This window comes from Arachis hypogaea, chromosome 19 (genome assembly GCF_003086295.3).
Source record: "Arachis hypogaea cultivar Tifrunner chromosome 19, arahy.Tifrunner.gnm2.J5K5, whole genome shotgun sequence".
Lineage (NCBI taxonomy): Eukaryota > Viridiplantae > Streptophyta > Magnoliopsida > Fabales > Fabaceae > Arachis > Arachis hypogaea.
This window is the reverse complement of record NC_092054.1, coordinates 45,989,383-46,013,049: the sequence shown is the minus strand read 5'-3', so window position 1 is coordinate 46,013,049 and position 23,667 is coordinate 45,989,383.

The window sequence follows — 23,667 nt, the reverse complement described above, 5'->3', positions numbered from 1 at the left end:
AAAAGTCAAATTGTATTTAAAGTAAGTGTAGTTCCGTAAACCAGTAGAAGAACATGCGAGGTATTAGAAATAAATAGTTTTTAAATTGCATAAGGAATTTTCAAAGTTTTATATAGATAGGTGTATATCAAATCAAAAGTGATTTTATAAAAGTTTGAAAACTGGTTATAAATATAGTCAATTAAGAGAAAAACTGAATCACCATTTTTTTTCTTTTTTTTTTTTAGACTAGAAGTAAGGACATAAAAAAACACGTTGCATCAAGACAAGTTCAAAATCATGTCGAAAAATTACATGAATCAAGAAAAGAGCTCAAACAGAGAAAGACGGATACACCAAGAAATTCAAACCGGCATATGCAATTTAGAATCAAGAATAATGCATATGAACAGACAAATAGGATTGAAAACATCAAACTGCTTCCCAAAAGAATTGACAAGAACATCAAAATAGGCTAAGAAACAATAAGTCACATGACATCCAACAGAATCCAAAGCACATAACTGAGTAACCTCGAGAAATAGTTTCTAACGTTTCCAAAACCAGCGATTTACTTTACTCAAAACTCGTATATCATCTATGATAACCCATCAGTGCTTTCATATACATAATTCACTAGTATTAAGCCGGCCAAACTTAATATCAGGAATTATGCAACGCAAGACTAATGGCATTAATCAATAGACAGTCACGTGCATAAAGCTCTAATTCTCGTCATTCAACAAGACCTATTACATGACAAACGCTCAGAGTATGCAATTGAAGCATAGTCGGTCCATTCCTTAGGCTCTACAGGAAAGACCGCTCTGATACCACAAATGTAACACTGATGACATGTCACCATGTCATGTTTTTCTATGTTTTTTCTTTGTTTTTTTTAATAGGTTTTATGCACTTTCTTGAGCCATAAGTAAGCCAATTGGGTAGAATTTCATGTTTCCTTTGATTCAATCAATCATGGATAAATTGATGCATTTTCATGAGATTTTGTGCTATAATTGTCATATATTATGAAAGAAAAATAATCTCATGATTTTTGAGCATAGCTTTGATACTTTTGATTGATTGATGATAGGTGAAAAAGCTTTGAAGAAGGTTGAAGAAAAGAAGATGGCAAGGGCAAGAAGGAGGACTCACGTTTGAGCTAAAGTTTGCCTCAAACTTAAGCTCAAACGTGAGGAAAAGCAAAATCTCATCCAGGGAGGCCAGAAGCTTGCGCCAACGTTTGCCTCAAACTTGAGGTCAAACGTTGCTCCACCACAGCCTGAAGCGGTATACTTCCAACATAAATAACTTGAGCTACAGAGCTCCAAATGAGGTGATTCCAAAGCCATTGGAAATTAGGAATCAAGAGCTTTCCAAGAATATATGGCACTACATGGTGGACATATAAATTAAGGGAGAAAACTGCCCCGAAAAGTGCATAAATAGACATGACACCAACCTGTAGTAAGGCCAGCTGACCTCTGCAACTTCGATGGAGTATAACTCGAGCTGTGGAGCTCCAAATGATGCGCTTCCAACGGCATTGGAAAGTAGACATTCAGGGCTTTCCAACAATATATAATAGTATGGGGTGGACAATGCATTTGAGCCTCCAGAACCTGGCGTTTTCGTCCACGTTTGAGGCAAACGTCGCCTCAAACGTTGCACACCAAAGCCAGCGACCCTGTCCTCTTCAAAGGAGCATAACCTGAGTTGTAGATGTCCAATTGAGGTGATTCTAGTTGCGTTGGAAAGCTGACATTCAGAGCTTTCCAACCATATATAATAGTTTATAGTGGGCATGAAGTTGGCAACGTTAACAAGAGGACAAAAAAGCATCCCAAGACTTGAACTTCAAAAACACACCCAGGAGGACTTAACGTTTGAGCTCACGTTTGACCTCAAACGTGAGTGACAGCAAACCCCCATTCTGCATCATGCCATTACAAGACGTTTAAGTCAACATTTTCCTCAAACGTGAATGATCCCAATTCCATCAAGGCCATCCAGATCCATTCTTCCTCAAATTAAAAGCACGCTAAGCCTATTACCATCACTCAAAGGCACACAGAGAAGCTAGATTAGGAATTTTATTCAATTGTAATTTGTTTTTAATTTTAATTTCATTTTCATTTTCATTTTGTAAAGCCTATATAAGGCATCATTTTCATCTTTGTTAGGAGGCTCCAATAGAGAGCACTAAGGGCTGGCTCCACGAGGGAGCATTAGGAATAGAGAACTCTCTCTCTTTAGTTTTTCTCTTTGTTTTGAATCTTGGGTTGAGAATTGAAGGAATTCTGTTTCATTCTCACTTTGAGATTTCTCTTGTTCTTCTTCTACAAAATTTCAGTGAATTAAGGATTTGAATCAACACTCTGTTTACTGCTTTCATCTTCATTTCTTTTGCAAATTGTTCTTTATTGGATCAAGGAAGGACTTGAGATCTAGACTTATTTTCTAGTCTCATTGAGCCCCTGAGATCTTCACTTATCTTTCTAGATTTCACAATTGATTTGAGTTTTCTTGCTGATTTACTTTTCTGCTACAATTTACTTCTCTGCAATTTTTACTTTCTACTGCATTGCTTCCAATTTACATTTCCTGCACATTCACATTCTACACTTTAACTTTAAGCTTGCTGCAAATCTGAATTTACTTTTCTTGCCTTGGATCCATTGCTTTCTTTAATTTTCAGCACCCAGCCCCCCTTTACTTTTCATGCAATTTACATTTCTTGTCATTTAAGTTTCTACAATTTACATTGCTTGTTCTTTAAGTTTTTGCCCATTTACATTCTGCAACTTTAATTTCCTGTCATTTAAAATTCTGTTGGTTACAATTTCACACAATTCACTTCAATGTTAGCTTAACTAAACTAATCACCCACTAAAGTTGCTTGATCCATCAATCCCTGTGGGATCGACCTCACTCTAAGTGAGTTTTACTACTTGATGCGACCCGGTATACTTGCCGGTGAGTTTTGTGTCGGATCGTTTTCCGCACATCAAGTTTTTGGCGCCATTGCCGGGATTGATTTAGATCAACAATGATTAAGTGGGTGAGAAGTCTAGATCAAGTATTTTCTTTGTTTTTGTTCTCTGTTTTAATCTGATAGCAAGGTGTTTGAGCTATTGCCTCACTAAGAAATTCTTTCTCTGTGACATGATTTTCAATTTTCATTGATGTTTACAAAATACAAATGGAGTTCAACTCATCTTATGGTCAAACAAAATTTTATGGGATATCACCCACCATCACCAATCTCTAATGGTGGCTGAGAATATTACCAAGAAAATACAAATTCTAAGCACTCCAATCCATGGAGATTTGCTTCAGAGACACAAGATGAGCAAAAAAACCATATGGGATATTTTCCTCCACCACAAAATGATGCTAGTCATGATTCTAATGGTGGCTGGGAAGGAAATTCTAATGCTCCATATGATATTCATCCAAAGATATCATCACTTGACCATGCTTCAACAGAAAGCCCCTGTCAAAACCCACCACCCACACAAACTTCCATGAATCAAAGCCTCTCAAAGCTTGAGACCATGTTTGAAAAATATGAGAGGGAGGCACAGATATCCTGGAACGAGCAAGAGAGGTCATTCAAAAACATAGAAGTGATGGTAAACCAAATTTTAAGAGCAAGGGAGAAAGTGGAAGAGCAAAATGAGGAGGCTACTGAGTCAAGTGAATTCTTAGTGAAAAAGGAAGAGGTGGTGGAAATATTTGAAAATGAAACTGCACTTGAGGTGACAAAGGAACATGAACATTCACAACCCTCACAAACTTCCCTTGAATCTGTGATAAAAAAATATGAAGAGGAGATGAAAAAATCTTGGGAAGAACAACAAACCTCCTCCATAAAAGAACTATTAAGTCAAATGTTGAGTGCAAAGAAAGGAGTGGAGGAACAAAAAAGTGAGGAAGTCATTCAAGAAAATTCACACTCAAGTGGGGCAGAGAAGTACATGAAGGAAGAGCTCATGGAACCACCAATTCAAAAGGCTTTGGATGAATACAACACTCCAATAATAACACAGCAACCAAGTCTTGAATCCAAAGAAGTGAAGGCAACTAGCAAGAACACTAATTCTGTCCCTAATCCAGCAAGCAAGATCAATCAAGCCATTTGCAAAAGGAAATTTGCTGAGGAAAGGCCAAGACAAGGGACACTAGCTGAATTCTTCCCTCCTTTGAGGTCATTCCTCTTAACAAACTGGAAGAAGAGGAAGAAAGTGAAGAACAGGTAGACCGTAGGTACATTTCTTTCTTTGCTTTGTTTAAATTCAATAAATTGGCATATGGTTACATTCTAAGTTTGGTGTTGCCATGCAACACATTATTTTCAATTTTTTTTTATGATTGCATCAAATCAAAAATGAAAGTGACACACCAAGATCCTAAGTTTGGTATCCCACTTATTCTCTATGCAATTCATTCAAGCAACACTACTTGTCTGCATAATCATAATGCCTCTGCAGTTTTATTTTTCTCTTTTAATTTGACACTTTTTCGTTCTACTTTCTTTAGTCATTTTTCTGTTTTTAAATGCTTTCATTTTAGTTTGCTTATTTACTGTGTTTGTTAATACATTGCCAAGAGAGCTTTATTCATGACAGATTCTTGGCTTGGTGATTGTACTTAACAAATAATAGTTTCACTTGCTTAGTTTTAATTCAAATAAGTTTACATATGATTGCATTCTAAGTTTGGTGTTGCTATGCAACAAAAATTTGCTTCCAATCTTTACTGGATACTTGCATCAATTTCAAGAGAAAGTGTCACACTAAGTTTGGTGTGCCACTTATACTTTTATGCAATGTATCATGCACACCAACTTATATTTGCAAAAATAATGTCTCTGTTTCTCTGTGCCCTCATATCTTTAATTTTGCTTGCTTAGAACACATGTACTACTAACTTTTCATTGTGTAAGACATTCATGATCCATCTTAGTCCCATAGCCATTGTTCTAATAGTTGCTTGAGGATGAGTAAGCATTCTGAGTTGGTGTGGGAAAGAGGAGAATGGGAGGAAAATGACAACAATAGAAAAGATGAACTACAAGGTTGTAAAATTCCTTTTCCTCTCATTTGTTTCAAGCACTATAAACTGCATGATTGTCTTTACCTTCTCTGTATGCATGTGTGTATGAAAAGGCATAGTTTGATTTCTAAATTGCAACATGGTGCTGTGCCATTATGATTACCAACTTGAGTTTTGTGAATTCAAAAGCAATAAAGTATCATGATCATAAACAAACAAGGAATTAAAGAAGAATTTAGCATGTGCATAAAAGTATTGGAAAGCTAGTATGTTTGATTGTTGCTTAATTGCATTAGATTTTATTTAATTGAAGTTTTCATCTAGCACGTTTTGTGAAATCTTTTGAAAATCATGAAAACCTTGAAAGAAAAAGCAAAAAAGGGCAAGAAAAGAAAAAGGGAAAGAATGAGAAAGCTGAAGGCTCTGAGTACCAATGGCAATTTATTTGTTAAGTACTTGTGGTGTTTATGTATCAAGCCAAATGCTTGAAAACAAAACAATTAGAAGTCAAGTCTAGGCTCAAGTGCAAAAGCACTCCCTCAAAGCTCAAGGTTCTGAGCATCAATGATCAGAGAGTAAAGAAAAGAAACAAATGAGCTTAATGAAGTCCTCTAATTCAAATGCTTGTGGTGCTTATGTATCAAGTGGTAATACTTGAAAACAAAGCATTTAGAATCGTAGCTTTGTTATTAACTCATGGGGCAAAGCACCCAAAAGGAGAAGCTAATAAGCAAATCAAAAGCTTGTTTCAAGGAAGAAATATAAGAAAAAGATTTCATAAATTGAGCTAGATGGAAGCATCAATCATTTACATCTCTTTTGTGATTGTAGCATGCTTAGAAAACTAGCTTACCATGAAAATTGAGTTGCTACTCTTCTTACCTTGGATTGTCAATCTTTAATGCATGATTCTTTTCTTGCTTGGGGACAAGCAAGGTTTAAGTTTGGTGTTGTGATGACATGTCACCATGTCATGTTTTTCTATGCTTTTTCTTTGTTTTTTTTAATAGGTTTTATGTACTTTCTTGAGCCATAAGTAAGCCAATTGGGTAGAATTTCATGTTTCCTTTGATTCAATCAATCATGGATAAATTGATGCATTTTCATGAGATTTTGTGCTATAATTGTCATATATTATGAAAGAAAAAAAAATCTCATGATTTTTGAGCATAGCTTTGATACTTTTGATTGATTGATGATAGGTGAAAAAGCTTTGAAGAAGGTTGAAGAAAAGAATATGGCAAGGGCAAGAAGGAGGACTCACGTTTGAGCTAAAGTTTGCCTCAAACTTAAGCTCAAACGTGAGGAAAAGCAAAATTTCACCCAGGGAGGCCAGAAGCTTGCGCCAACGTTTGCCTCAAACTTGAGGTCAAACGTTGCTCCCCACAGCCTGAAGGGGTATACTTCCAACATAAATAACTTGAGCTACAAAGCTCCAAATGAGGTGATTCTAAAACCATTGAAAAGTAGGAATAAAGAGCTTTCCAAGCATATATGGCACTACATGGTGGACATATAAATTGAGGGAGAAAACTGCCCCGAAAAGTGCATAAACAGACATGACACCAACCTGTAGTAAGGCCAGCTGACCTCTGCACCTTCGATAGAGTATAACTCGAGCTGTGGAGCTCCAAATGATGCGCTTCCAACGGCATTGGAAAGTAGACATTCAGGGCTTTCCAACAATATATAATAGTATGGGGTGGACAATGCATTTGAGCCTCGAGAACCTGGCATTTTCGTCCACGTTTGAGGCAAACGTCGCCTCAAACGTTGCACACCAAAGCCAGCGACCCTGTCCTCTTCAAAGGAGCATAACTTGAGTTGTAGACGTCCAATTGAGGTGATTCCAGTTGCGTTGGAAAGCTGACATTCAGAGCTTTCCAACCGTATATAATAGTTTATAGTGGGCATGAAATTGGCAACGTTAATAAGAGGACAAAGAAGCGTCCCAAGACTTGAACTTCAAAAACACACCCAGGAGGACTTAACATTTGAGCTCACGTTTGACCTCAAACGTGAACTCAAACGTGAGTGACAGCAAACCCCCATTCTGCATCATGCCATTACAAGATGTTTGAGTCAATGTTTGTCTCAAACGTTGACTCAAACGTGAATGATCCCAATTCCATCAAGGCCATCCAGATCCATTCTTCCTCAAATTAAAAGCAAGCTAAGCCCATTACCATCACTCAAAGGCACACAGAGAAGCTAGATTAGGAATTTCATTCAATTGTAATTTGTTTTTAATTTCAATTTCATTTTCATTTTCATTTTGTAAAGCCTATATAAGGCATCATTTTCATCTTTGTTAGGAGGCTCCAATAGAGAGCACTAAGGGCTGGCTCCACGAGGGAGCATTAGGAATAGAGAACTCTCTCTCTTTAGTTTTTCTCTTTGTTTTGAATCTTGGGTTGAGAATTGAAGGAATTCTGTTTCATTCTCACTTTGAGATTTCTCTTGTTCTTCTTCTACAAAATTTCAGTGAATTAAGGATTTGAATCAACACTCTGTTTACTGCTTTCATCTTCATTTCTTTTGCAAATTGTTCTTTATTGGATCAACGAAGGACTTGAGATCTAGACTTGTTTTCTAGTCCCATTGAGCCCCTGAGATCTTCACTTGTCTTTCTAGATTTCACAATTGATTTGAGTTTTCTTGCTGATTTACTTTTCTGCTACAATTTCGTTCTCTGCAATTTTTACTTTCTACTGCATTGCTTCCAATTTACATTTCCTGCACATTCACATTCTACACTTTAACTTTGAGCTTGCTGCAAATCTGAATTTACTTTTCTTGCCTTGGATCCATTGCTTTCTTTAATTTCCAGCACCCAGCCCCCCTTTACTTTTCATGCAATTTACATTTCTTGTCATTTAAGTTTTTGCAATTTACATTGCTTGTTCTTTAAGTTTTTGCCCATTTACATTCTGCAACTTTAATTTCCTGTCATTTAAAATTCTGTTGGTTACAATTTCACACAATTCACTTCAATGTTAGCTTGACTAAACTAATCACCCACTAAAGTTGCTTGATCCATCAATCCCTGTGGGATCGACCTCACTCTAAGTGAGTTTTACTACTTGATGCGACCCGGTATACTTGCCGGTTAGATTTGTGTGTTTGGGAATTCGTTTTTCCACAAATTTACCCATCAAACACCCTAAATATCAAAATGTCACGCTTCTGACTGCGCCACTCTGATAGCTCGAGTATTACCACGACTTTTATAATATTTAAGACTAAAAATATGAGCCTGTTTAAAACTTAAAACCGCATAACACTTCGATAACTCTTTTTCGTGAAAACCTAAACATACATGCACATACAATTCAAATATAACCTTAAGATATATATATACATATATATAACACTAGTTTACAATTATACATATCATAATTTCCTATCCCTCTTACAAACATAATAAGGATAAAGGCAAGGGAAAACAATAGCTACGGTAATACAAAAGGACCGAATAAATAGAAAATAAACATAACTCTCCTGAAGCTTCGTCTTCCATATCCTGAAAAGGAATAACCTGTAGGGGAGTGAGAACGTCGTCCTCGCTTGTTCTCACTATAGGATTACAGAAATTGCTATAACAAGATAAGTAAAAATAAAATCATTCTTAGAGTTCAGTGATCATTGCTCGTCTTATGAGTCTTTCCAAAAACCATAGGTTCACATTCGTAATCCAGAAAATTCCTTTTTTTTTTTGAAAACTTGCTAAATTTCTCAAATATTCTAAAACAAAACCTTTTTCCTTAAAAAAAATGTCTGAAAAGTTTTTCCTAGACCGCAACCATGAAAGCAGTTACCTACGCGGTATAAATGATCATCTCGTTCCAAGCATAGGTTCATTAAGTCTATACTGAACCGATCAGATACTTTATACAGAACTAGGACTCAATATACCAATCACGGCCTCAAGCCCATCCAATCCAACATGGCCCCCGGCCCAAACAGCTCAATCAGCAACCAACTCATCACAAACCAATCAATTCAAACACAATCACAATTAATGTGGTTCAAGCACAATCAAGAGCAATTACAACAAGTATAACAGTTAGCAGTTAACATAAGTATTCACATAGGCAAACCAAATACAATATGCACACCCAAACAATATCACATAGATGCAAATGATGAATGCCTCTCCTACTGGCTGTGATATCACATTGTCGGTTCAATTGCCAACCCGACACATTCCCATGGGAATGTTGCCTTTCGATCACGTATAAATGGGAACCCTCTGGGATAACGTGCCCGCCACACGGTCCAGGATGTCAGTGCCTGCACACTCCTGTGATCCGAAAGGATGTGAGCGGGATACTTTGCCTCCGACCTCACATCTACACGTAAGCGGGATTAACCACCGTCCTTACGCGGGCGCCGCAACCTCGACAAGCGGGATTAACCACTGTCCTTGCCAGGCGCAAATGACTTAACAACAATCTCGTCAATTATCAAATCTCTCAGCATAAGCGGGACGAACCCGGCCCTTACGCCTACCAAACAATAACTCATCAATTTTGATGATATCTACAATCAATCAGGCTCAAAATCTTAATTCAAAATCATTCTTGGCCCATTTACTTTTAAGTAACAAACGTAGTCAATTCACAGCTAGCCAAGAATCACTTTTCAAAACGGAGCCACTTTCCACATCTTTCCAATACTTCCAAAGATCTCCAAAACCATGGCAAGTTCAAAATCTCTTTGAAAGACTCAAAATCATTCATTTCTAAATCAAGATTTGGTCGTAAGATTCCTCAGCGGAGTCTCAAGACTTCAGGGGAGAATAACCTAACTCATTTCTTAAATTCCTTGAAAACCTCCGAAACTTTAACTTCTTGAGTTGAATAAATAGAATAGGGTTTAAACCCAAAACCAAATCGTGTTTCCAATTATTCCGCACCAATTTCAAAACCAACCAAACTTAAGCCAAAACCAAATCATTTTTAAACCGAAAACCAATTTCAGTTTCATTCTTAAATCTGTTTCCAAGGGCTCGGGAAGTGTTTCAATTTTAATAAATCAAAGTTCCAGAAAATACTTCAAGCTCTTCCTAAATGTCGTAAAGTGAAATAGATTAATTGAAAACCACGTTTATTTTAAACCCATTAAAACCCCCTCCAAAATCTGTTTACGTAAATCAATTTCCAAAACATAAAAATTTCATACTTAAATTGATTTTTAAGTCATAATTCCTTTCTTAATAATTACATCCAAGATATAGAGATTTTCCTACTAAGGCAAGTTCAAACATAATTTATTTCTCAAATATTTAAGTCAAAGCATAATTCATTCTTTTCCAAAATAACAATTCCAATCAAAATCTCAGATTTTCTAGAAATTTCGGCAGCATCTCCCCTAAAACTTGAACTTTGCCACCCTTTTCGGGTCCCAACAAAACCAATCATCAATCCTTTCTGACAGGTTCAAGACTAAATAAGTTTCCAATAAAACAAAACTCAACTTTCAAATTATCAAAAATCATTCAAATCAACCAATCCAGAAATCTCCAATTTATCAAAATCAGACATTGTTACAATCAAACAAGCACCCATATTCATTCAAGATAAAACCAGACAATTCATAAGGCTCACATAACCACCAGAAATACATTTTGTACAGCATATCTATTTATAAAAACTTCCACTTTAAAATGAATCAATTTGTATAAAAAGCCCCTACCTCGATACGTTGAAATCACAACCCAAACTCGCTAACTGACTCCTTTCGTATTGACCCGAATCGACTGCAGTCTAAACCTCAACTCCAACCCGCTTTCTCAGCAACCACAACCACTCTAATCGCAACATATAATAGCCGAGATTAACTCTCATAACAACGAATGCTACAACACCTCAACGTATAATGGGGCAGTAACTAGAAGGCTTTCAGATCGAGACGCTTACCGAACGAAGAAGGAACGGCTGAACCGAAATAGCGGCGGTCTCCGAACCGGCTTGGTGGCAGCCCGGCAGCCACCTCAAATGGCAGCGGCGACCCGGACTTTGGCAACAACAACTGAAATTAACATGCAACGACAATGAAGCTTCCGGAAACTCAAAGGAAACGAAGACCAACTTAAACCCTTACCGGCCGTGGCGTTCCCGGCAGCAGCAGCGGCGGCATGGAATTCCGGTGACGCAGCAGTAGCGCAAGCATGACAACGGCGAGGCCAGTAACGCGGCGGCGACAGTAGCTCCGCGGTGGTTCTCCCTCTCTTCTTTGCGAACAGCGACTGGCGGCAGGGAGGGTGGATGGCGGTGGCGCAAGCAATGGGACGCGGCGGCGAACTCCTTCCCGTGGTGACTCCCTCGCGAGTCTTCTCTCTCTGCCCGATCTCTCTCTCTCGTCGTGCTCGCCGGCAGAGGCAAGAAGGCGACAACAGAACCCAGGCGGTAGCTCTCCGGCGCGGATCTTAGCTCGCGCTCTCCTCTTCTCTCTCCTCCATGGTTGGCGATGGTGGCAACAGGAAGAAGCTCGATGGCGTCCTCTTCCTTCCCGCAAGCTTTCTCCCTCAGCGCGACAGCGTGGTGACCTAGTGGCAAGACGGCGCAACTCTGAAGCGGCTCCTCCCTCTTCTGGCGACAGCAACAGCGATGGCGCTCCTCGCCGGCACCGCACCATCCCTCTTTCCCGATTCCTCACTCTCTCCCCGTTCCAACCTCCTGGCGGCGTCACGACGCGGGCGACGGTGGCAGTGACGCCCACCGGCGCCACCTCCTTTCCTTCCTCCTCTCTTTCCCCTCCGGTCCTCCCCCTCTTCTCTTTTTCCCTTTCTATCTCTTCCTTTCTTCATTTTGTTTGCAGCTACTGCTGCTGTTGTTAGGGTTAGGTGCACTAGTGTGCACTGGGTCAGGGGAACCGGGTAACCGGGTAGGATTTCCAGGGTTAGGGTTGTGTGTGTTGAGTTTTAGGATTAGGGTAAAATTAGGTACAATGGTAACTTTGTAATTTCAAATAAAATAGGGATAATATGGTAATTGAAAATAAATTCTAATCCAACAATAATAATATATATAAAATACTATTTGATCATCCATTTTGCAAATTATTTTTAATAAAATATTCAAATCCAAAAATTAGAAATAATATACTAAATTTCTTTATTTTCCAAAATAGTAGTATCAATATTTTAAAATATTAATTATTTAGTCCAAATCATATAAAAATCCTTATTATTTCACAACTACAAACTTTATAATTTAAATATATAAAATAACTCAATAATTATAAAATTAGATAAAATCTTAATTTAAATAGCCCAAACTCATTGTTTTTAGTTTTCTAGAACTTTAAGTTGTAAATAGAGAAATACTCCATAAGCATAGAGTTTGGATAAAAACCTTAATTTATTTCAAATCCAATTAATCAAAACTACCTTTAATTACCTTCAATAAGATAATTTATGAAATTAAAAATATAAATAAATATATGATTTGAGATTAGTTCAAAATAAGACTTCTCAAAAGTCTTGGGTCTTACACCAAGACTCCTTTCTCGCGTCATTACAACTCTAAAACCACCAAAATCACCGTGCTTCCATAGTGCCACTCTGATTGTGAATCACTAAGAACTTAATCATTCACCTGCTTCCACCAAACATCTCCTTGAATCCTTTTACCTCTCTAACTAAACGCCATAGATCTTTACTTTTAGTTGCACGAGTTCTAATCCCCTGGTTATCTTTCACCACTAGGTCCATTATTGCCTCCATCACCGTTCCTAATTTGTTTGTTCCATCCTTTTAGCAGTATCTTACATAGCAGCAGCCATATCCTCCAGAGCAGCTATAAAAGCAACCGTTTTACTTTACTCGCATCCATGAGACGCCATTCGGGTCTTGTCCATACTGAACGATTGATATTTAGGTGATTAGTCTTAATATCTCTAGCCTAGTGCTTTGAATCCCCAAAGGTATGCTCATGAACATTTATGCTACATTTATCAAGTAGATAATCCTAAATAGCATATACACACACCCAGAGTATACTCAGAAGCATAATCAGTCCATTCTTTAAGCTCTATAGGAATGAATTGCTCTAATACCATAGTGTAATACCCTACCACACAATGCTTTATACGTAGGTAGGAAACCAAAGGTGGTCAGGCGCTACGACCTCTAAAAACAAAATATGTACTTATGTATATATGAAGAATATTTTTAATTAGGAGCCTTGAAAAAAAGGATAAACAAAACAAATAGAAATCGCATTGCACTCGAAACGTGAAGATTATTGATGACATGTCATCATGTCATGTTTTTTTATGCTTTTTCATACAAGAAATTGATAATTAGTGCTTAAATATTGCATTCTTTTGTGCTTAAATGGTATATTTCTTTGATCTTTTGATTTGATAAACTTTGTAGGAAATAATAGAAGAAGAAGCAATAAAAGCACCAAAAAGAAGAATCATACTCCCATGGTGGCAAGAGAGTTGGAAACAAACTCAAAGAGGCTTCTGAGTTAAGCAAAGAGGATTTGTAACCCTGACCTCTTCACATTCCAACAAGAATACCTTGAGCTAAAAAACTCCAAATGAGGTGATTTTAGTGGCATTGGAAAGTAGACATCCAGAACTTTCCAAGCATATATGACACTGCATGGTGGAAACTAAATCTGAGGGAGAAAACTTGCCCCGAAAGTGCATAGATGAACATGGTATCAATCTGCAGTAAGGCCAGCTGACCTCTTCATCTTCCAAGGAGGATAACTTGAGCTGTAGAGCTTGGAATGATGCGCTCTCAATTGCATTGAAAAGTAGACATCCATATCTTTCCAACGATATATAATAGTATGGAGTGAACATCAAGTTTGGACCTCAGAAGCTGGCGCTAAGATTGGCCTCCAAACAGCGCCCATAGCGCTATGTTTTGTTAGTGAACGTAATGCTCCTTCTATGAGCGCTACGTTTTCTTAGTGAGCGCTATGCTTTGAGCGCTAGGGCTTCCAAACAGCATGACCATGCCTTCTTGAAAGGACCATAACTTAAGCTACAGATGTCTGATTAATGCGCTTTCAGTTGCGTTGGAAAGCTGACATTCAGAGCTTTCCAACGGTATATAGCAATCCATATTTGGCATGAAATTGAAGCACAAGTGAAAGGCATCTTTAAGGCCTAAAAATCAAGCATAGCACTCACAAAATGGAGCAACCAAGGATCGAAGAGGGGAACCAAGGCATCATGTGTAGCGCTACGTTACTTTTTTTAACTTTTTCGTGATTCCAAGCTTGGGGAGGAAGCTTGTGCTGGCCATACACCAACGTAGCGCTCAACCAAAGGACCAAGAGGCAGCGTTGGGTGAGTGAACACCATGTTCACTAATGTAACGCTACAAGCCAAATTACAAGCACACAAGGAAGGCACACACACAAGGCATGTGGAGCGCTACGTTCACAATCCTAACTGAGCGCTCCACTGGAATCATGCCCCAACCCATTTTTAAACAGATGCCTCCTGACCCAAGCTTCACTCCAACACATCCTGACCCATGCAACCAAGCCATCCGGATCCACTCTTCTTCAAATCCAAAGCAAGCAGAGTCCATTAACATCACTCAAAGGCACAAGAGATAGTTAGAATAGGAATTTCATTTAATTGTAATTTGTTTTTAATTTCATTTTAATTTTGTAAAAGCCTATATAAAGGCATCTGTTCCATTTTAGAAAGAAGGTTGGCTCTGCTAGAGAGCATTAGGAGTAGGGTAGAATAGAAAGTCCTCTTTAAAACATTTTTAATTTTTCTGCACTGTTACATTTCAAAAATCAATTCAGCTTTATGCAATTTCATTTCCTGCAATTCTATTCTTCTGCATTTTCACATTTCGTTTCCCTTGAGCTTGATTTACCTTTCTGCACATTTACACTATGCAATTTACATTTGAGCTTGCTGTGATCTTGATTTACATTTCCTGCAAATTTACATCTTCTGCAATTATTCTGCATTTTACAATTCTTGCTGTGATCTGAATTCACTCTTCCTGCAATTTAAATTTCCAGTCACTTATTCTCAAGATCTCTTCAATTGCTTGCTTTACTGCTTTCTTTACTTTCCAGCACCCAGCCCCCTTTACATTTGATGCAATTTACTTTTCTTGCTCTTTAAGCTTCTACCAATTTAAGCTTCTATCTACTTTACTTTCTGTCATTTACAATTCTCGGTAATTTACTTTCTATTGCTTCACTTTCATTTAATTCACCAATGTTAGCTTGACTAGACTAATTAGCCACTAAAGTTGCTTGATCCATCAATCCCTGTGGGATCGACCTCACTCTAAGTGAGTTATTACTACTTGATGCGACCCGGTACACTTGCCGGTGAGTTTTGGTGTGGAATCTGATTTCCACCCATCAATTATAAAGCAGAAAAATAGAAAGCAGAAGAGACAAAATATGTACATATATAAAGAGTTCCAACAAGATACTTATAACAAGCTCCAAACTCGACCTGTGAAGCAAAGGCCTATATATACAACCCAAAATAAACCAAAAATATAAAATACATATCCTGGTTCTCCTAAGTCAACCTCTAAGAGGGACAAAATACAAATTCTATACAAAAGTGGATAATACTACATATATACATATTCAAATACAAAATTCAAAAACCCTAAAAGTAGATTTTCGCTCCCAAAGAATCTCCAGCACACTCAGTGAGATGCCTCCTGTCATGCATCTGAAAAATAATAGAATATGTATAGAATGAGAATTGGGGGTTCTCAGTACGATAACAATGCATAAATAGTTAAGATATAAAGTTCCGGGAAGCCAAAGACATTCCTAAACTCCAACAACCCACATTCAAAATCCTAGAGTTCTCACTAAACCCGAATTACAGTAATTATATCTAAGGATTATAGTCTAACTCTTCATTTTTCATTCTTGGAAACCTCCTCATCACCAATTTGAACAACCCTCAGCATCACCTCAGCCAGCATGAGGGATCTCTCAGAAACAAACATATGCAATACAAACAAGAAAAACATTGATATAGATAGTAGATACAGCAATTAGATCAAGTAGCAGTTAATTACAGTTAAGCAGATAGGTAAGCCAAAACAAATGCATACTCAAACAAAACATACAAGTGCATATGATGCATGTCTGCCCAATGGATGATGAGTCTCATATGTCGGTTATATAGCCAAACCCGACATGTTCGGTAGCGACCCCTGTACAGGAGCACCACAACAAGGATCAAGTATAACAAAACCACAATTCTTGTATCTTATTTGCATAACCCGAAGCAAAAGGGACAACCTCAACCCTTGCCTCTTACCCAGGCGGTGTTAAAATTCTTGACCCAGAGCAAGTGTGACAAAACTCAACCCTTGCATCTTACTTAGCGTCTCGAACCTTTACCCAGAGCAAGTGGACAACGCCACTATATCTTACTCGATATCTCAACTTTTACCTGGAGAAAGTAGACAATGCCATTGCATCTTACCCAGTGGCATATCTCAATAAGGTTCCATTTCATTTCCAAATCCATTTCCAATTCATTCAAAAATCACAATTAAGATAAATCCTCATCATCCACCATTCTTATAGCCAACCTCATTATCCTTAATTCCTTTTTCAATCATCATCATTCCTCATTATCACACCTCTCATTAACACATCATAATCCTTAACGCTCCAATCCATACTCTTATTCAACTTCATCAATTTCACTCGATAATCATGCTTACACTTGTTCTCAAGCCTAAAATAATTTATTGGACCTTAAACAGGGGTTATGAAAGTTTGGAAAGCTAGAGAAATTATTATAAACTCAAAAAATACAATTTTTGAAAAACAGGAGGGTCATGCGTACGCATGCCACCCGCGTACGCATGAGTTCAAAAGTTGCAAAGGTTGCGTACGCATACCACCTTCACATGCGTGAGAGTATGGATAGTGCTATAGACTTGCGTACGCATGACATTCCCTGCGTATGTATGAATGTGACTTTCTCCAAAAAAAGCTGTTAAGTTCGGAAATATCAATTTTTATACCAAACGTCAAACGCGCATAACTTTTTGTTAAAAATCATTTTCAGTCTGTTCTTCGAACGTTATAAACTTCACGGACCCAATTTTTATTCAAGACAAGTTTCACAAGATTTTAGGGTTCAGAAGCCAAGTTATGCACTGCCAAAGTTGGTCAAAAATAAGTTTTTACCAAAAGTTCAAATCCTCTAGTTTTCCAAAATTCTAAATCTAAAACCAAACCAATCCCACCAAATTCAATACCAAAATGCTACACACTATTACATACTCTTTATTCACTTCACAACCAATCCAATAACTAAATCTTTCAATTTATTCAACAATTTTCACTCACGAATCCATCGATTCCCACTAGTATGATCTATCATTATCAACAACAACAATTAACATACATTCCACCACATCAGAAATAATCATTAATCACATTTTATCCACATACAAAATCAAATATTTATTTGAACAACCAATTCATTTCACCATTCAAAATTTAATCAGAATTCATATATTAACCACTAATTTCAATTCCATCATTACGGTCACACTCATATAATTTACCACATACATTCAATCAATTAATGCATACAATTCAGACCTGTTTTAATGGCCGCTAGCCTAAGTTTCATGCAACATTATATATTAACTACAAGAAACCAAAATCATACCTTGGCCAATTTTTTGCCAAGCTCAGAGCACCTCAAAACCCTCTTCTTCACAAGCTTTCAAGCTAACCCAACAATTTTCCAGCCACCAGAGTTCCAATTAACGCACTCTACTTCACCAATTTGACTTCAATTCACATGTATTCAACCTAATTTCATATAACTTCATATACAACTACCAATTTCAATACCTAAATTCATAAAATTGAAGAATTCAAAGTAGATAAAAGTTTTTCACCTTTACCCACTGAGCAATTGGATGAAACCTAGCTAGATCTCGCACTAGAGCACCCCTAAACTATTAAATTTACAAATTCCTCAATATCCCAAAACCAAAACACAAAATGATAGGAGGTCAGGCCTGGGTGAGAAATTTCGAGTTTCTTACCACTTTATTCGGATGGATTTGAATCGGTGAGACTGTCGCGTGGCCACAAACGATGAAACGATTCGAAACTCCGAATTGAAAGTTATGAAAGATTGAAATTTGGATTGATTTTGGGGTTAGGGTTCATGCTTCTACTCCTCTCTTCAACGTGAATTTAAAAAATGAATAGGGGAAGAGTCTGAATTTTAGCTTATATATGTTGGGTCTTGGGTCCAATATGAGTCTGGTTTAATCGGTTTGGCCCGTTTGCCTGGTTTTAGACCAAATTCGTTAAAAATTAGTGTTTAAATTCGTATTTTAATTAATTTTACTTCTTCAAATTATTAAATTTAATTTCCTAATCCCCTTGGCTCCTAATTAATTTATTAGTTAATTATTTATTAAATTATCGGGTTTACATGTATACTTACTTCAATGTAGTTCCACTATTTTTTGTGGTCTTCAGGCATCTGATCCCATCTATTAATTGAAATTGGACATGGTGTTTCCCTACGGGCTATTAGATCTAAAAACCTCACGAATAAGCTAGGACCATTATCTCGACCTTGTCCATGATCATCAAGTTCCATCATGACTTTTTTTATCCTTCTTCAAATGCCAAATTTGAATTGTTGTCATTTTAAGAGTGTGATTTCTTCCATGAAAGTGTCTACAACCAAATGCAAAATTGAAGAAAAAATAAACCAAATAAATGAACTCACAAAATAATTTAAAAGAAAATATCATATTGTCTATACCTTTGACATTCACAATTAAGGGGCTATTGTGATCCTTTCTTGTAGGTGGAATTGGTTTCATTATCACTCTATCATGGTCATTTGTCATGTTTGTATCCAAAGATTCATCATAATCTTGGTTGAGCCTTATTTCACCCAAGCCTTCTGCAAATTCTTCATTGTTGTTGATATTCTGCTAGAAATGCTTCTCCTAAACTCTTACATTTTTTTCTTCATGAGGAAGTAAATACCTACTAAATAAACCATCAAATAAAACCAAAATGAGAAAGAAAATAAATTTTGGTAGTTAGGACTTGGAAATGCTATATTATAGTGCTCATATAAGATTGTCATCTTGCGTGAGCTACATAAAGCAAAAAAATAAGAAAAATAAAAATATATTCATTATCATGCTACTAAATCAGAGTATTATACTAACTATACACCAAGACTACAAATATTCAACAGGTTTTATATGATTGACTAAATTATGTACTCACATCATTAAAAAAAATTCCTTAAATCATGAAATGAACTTGAAAACATCAACAAGATAATATCACAAGCAAGTGTCAATATCCAAAAAAAAATCACAGCTAAATGTTGTCAACCTTTAACAAGTCATTATTATTATTATTAAGGAGTTGCTCAACAAGAGGATCTTCTTCTTCAAACTCTCCTAATTGAGGAGAATTTCCTCTTAATAAAAAATATGCTTAAAAAATATATTCAACAAAGAATAAAATAGGAGATTTTATGCTTCGTTACCCGATTTTGTGCAAATAGTTTATACGCCTGCTCTACCCTATGCTCTACTGGTACGCGAATTCCCACACTTCGTACAACTAAACTAGCAAGTGCACTGTCTCGTCCAAGTAATACCTGAGCGAGTCAGGGTCGATCCCATGAGGATTGTGGTTTGAAGCAAGCTATGGTTATCTTGCAGATCTTAGTCAGGCGGATAGAAGAGTTGTTGGTTTGAATTTGGTTAAAAGCAAAAAAAGAATAAAAAGTATATAAAATACTTTGTGAATTTGAATGTAACCAATGAAAAGAAGATGGTTAAGGCTTGGAAATGCTTTGTCCTTCTGGATTAACTCTGGTAGTACTGTCTTCTTCAATTGTGAATGATTTCTTCTATGGTAGGCTGTATGCGATCAACGCCGTACAGCCGCGATCACCAATCTACTCTAGATCTGAACCCCAGGGTTAGTGCGGATCCATTCTGATTGAGGGTGAAGCTCCTGCACTCCATTCTCCTTAATGATCCTACTCAAAACGCCATAGACAAGGTCGAATCTTCCGGATTAGAGAATGTTGCGCCTTTGGGTTCTAGCCTCTACCACAGAGACCCTAATCTCCCCATACCTCGGCTAAACTGGTGTCTCGAGAAGTCTCCAACGAAGTCGTGGATTAGCCGTCTAAGAGAAGTATAATCAAGCTGGCGGTTCGATGTTTCAAGTCATGTATTCACACGAACCCAAGAAGAACATGGGTGGTTGTCAGGCATGTGGTCTTAGTATGAAGAACAAAGATGATTATCACGGGTCATCCCATTCATCAAGTTGAAGAACAAAGATACATCTTAGAATTGAATCAAACACGGATTGAAGATAAATAGTAGTACTTTTATTAATCTATAAAACTCAGTAGGGCTCCTCCCCTCAACCTAGGAGATTTAGAAACTCATACTAATAGAAAACACAATGATGAATGAAAATATGACATAGAGGTCTCTATGATTATGTAAAATATCCCTTAAATACTAAACTAATGACTAAGGATTACATAAGAAAGGGTAAAACAGTCTTTTAGTGCTAAAATCCACTTCTAGGACCCACTTGGTGAGTGTTTGACCTGAGATTTGATGAGATCTACATGCTATGAGGCCTCTAGAGAATTAAACACTGGCTAGGGGATCCTCTTTGGGCGTTTGGACGCTGGTCTCCTTCTTTGGGTGCTAGACGCCTGGAATGAGGCAGGAGGCTGGCATTGGATGCCAGTTTTGGGCCTTCTATTCTGAAGCAAAGTATAGACTATTATACATTTCTGGAAAGATATGGAAGTCAGCTTTCCTTAGCCATTGAGAATACTACATTTGGACTTCTGTAGCTCCAAAAAAGCTATTCCGAGTGCAAGGAGTTCAGATCTGGACAGCATCTGCAGTGCTTTCTCTGTCTCTAAATCAGACTTTTGCTAAATTTTTCTCCAGCTCCTAAATTTCAGCCAGAAAATACCTGAAATTTCATAAAAATACACAAACTTAGTAGAATCCAAAAATGTGCATTTTACATTAAAACTTATGAAAATATAATAAATACTAAACAAAACATGCTAAAAACTATATGAAAATGATGCCAAAAAGCATATAAAATATCTGCTCATCACAACAACAAACTTAAACTGTTGCTTATCCCCAAGCAACTAAAAACAAAGTAGGATAAAAATAAGAGTAAGATACACTAAATGTCAGAGTTTCCAATGAAGCTCAGTTTCAATTAGATGAACGGGACTTAGTAGCTTTTTGCTTCTGAATAGTTTTGGCATCTCACTATCCATTGAAACTCAGAAACGTTGCTCTCTTTAGGAACTTAGAATCTAGATGATATTATTGACTCTCCTAGTTCAGTTCTTTTTTATTCTTGAACTCAGCTTTTAGAGTCTTGACCGTGACCCTAAGCACTTTGTTTTCCAGTATTACCACTGGATACATAAATACCACAGACACTTTAACTGGGTGAACCCTTTCGGGTTGTGATTCAACTTTGTTAGAATCCCCAGATAGAGGTGTCCAAAGTTTTTAAGCACAGTCTTTTTGCTTTGGACCACAACTTTAACTTCTCAGTCTCAAGCTTTTCACTTGACACCTTCACACCACAAGCATATGGTTAGGGACAGCTTGGTTGAGCCGCTTAGGCCAGGATTTTATTCCTTGTAGGCCCTTCTAACCATTGATGCTCAAAGCCTTGGATCCTTTTACCTTTGCCTTTTAGTTTAAAGGGTTACTGGCTTTTTCTGCTTTTCTTTTTCTTTTTTTTTTTCGCATGCATATATGATTCCTTTTTCTTTTGCAACATGCTTTTTCTTTTTCTTTGCTACTTTGTCTTGCTTCAAGAATCAAATTTTGGATTTTTCAGATCACCAATAATACTTTTTCTTTTTTCATCATTCTTTCAAGAGCCAGCATCCTTGATTTCAACTTCAAATATGCACTGTTCATCCATACATTTAGAAAACTAAAGCAATGCCACCACATAAAAATAATTGATTATTCTTTATTGTAGAACTCAAAAATTTATGCATCTTTAATTCTTCTAAAAAAATCACTATTTTATTCTTGTTTAATGATGATAAGAGGAATATTTTATAGTTAATTGAAAAATAAAAATTAATTACTACTAATGCTTATGTAATTCTAAAAATTAAAAGACATAAAAATAAAGACTTAAATACTACTAGTGATCATGTAACTCTAAATTAGGATTGAAAACATGAAACAGGAATTGGAATAGTCACAGGGTTGAAACTCAACATCCTTCAGCTTGAGGGGCGCTAGGCTCTTCAATTTGAGGGGTGCTGGGCTCTTCAGGGGAGAGCTTCTGGCACTTCAACTCCTCCATCTCACGCCCCTGCTTCTCTTGCTCTTTGACCAGTTTGCAAATCATGCTAGTCTGATCTTTTCGCTCCTCTCTGAGTTGATCTAGGGTGGTTTGCAAGTGCATCACAGATGCCTTCAGTTGGTCCCAATACTCAATTGGAGGGATCTCTTGGGGAGGCTCAAGTGCCTTCCTTTTGGGTTGATCCTCTGGTATCCTGGAGCTTTCCATCACTTGCTTAGTGGTTGGGCTTTCCACTAGAATAAAGTTATCCACATGGATCAGGACCTTAGCCTCTTGGCATAGGCGAAAGATAAGGTTTGGATAGGCCAGCATGGCATTAGTAGACATCCTGTTTGCCAACTTGTACATCTCACGTGGGATTATTTGGTGGACTTCTACCTCATTCCCCATCATGATGCAGTGAATCATCACAGCTCTTGGAATAATGACTTCAGAGGGGTTACTTGTAGGGAGTATAGAATGCCCAATGAAGTCTAGCCATCCTCTAGCAATTGGCTTGTGGTTCGTCCTTTTTCTACTGGTTTGGTTTACCTTTTTCATCCTTAATCCATTGAGTTCCAGGCAGGCATATGTGCTCTAGGACTTAATCCAGCTTTGGGTTGGCTACCACCCTTCTATTGTAGGATTCAGGGTCATCCCTCTGTAAGGGTAATTTAAAGATCTCTCTCACCCTATCTTGATGAAAGTAGATGATCTTCCTCCTGACCATAGTGCAAAAAGTATGGAATGTTATTCCATCTTTCTTTTGCTTATCTGTCATTCACAGATTTGCATAGAATTCATGGATTATGTTATATCCAACAGTGATCTCAGGATTAGTTAGAATCACCCAGCCTCTCTTTCGAATTTGCTCTTCAATCTTCGGGTATTCTTCTTCTCCTAATTTGAATCCCACCTCAGGGATTACTGGCCTTTTACTCATTATCTTGTGATAATGTTCTTCATGTTGCTTGGTAAGGAATCGAACAGGTTTGAAAACAACTGTTGGGTTATCTTCTTTCTTGTTTCTTGGAGTTGTCTTGCCACTTCTTAGAGCCATGGGATTCGAATTTTTTATGAGAGAACAGGGATCCTTCCATACCAAACTTAAAATATTTGCTCGTCCTAGAGCAAAAGATAAGAAAGAAAGAAGAAGAAAAGGTAAAGAAGGGAAGAAGAAAAGAATATAATTCGAATGAGAGGTGGTGAGTGAGGAAGAGGGGGCATGGACACATATATATAGGGAGGGGGGAGGGACTTT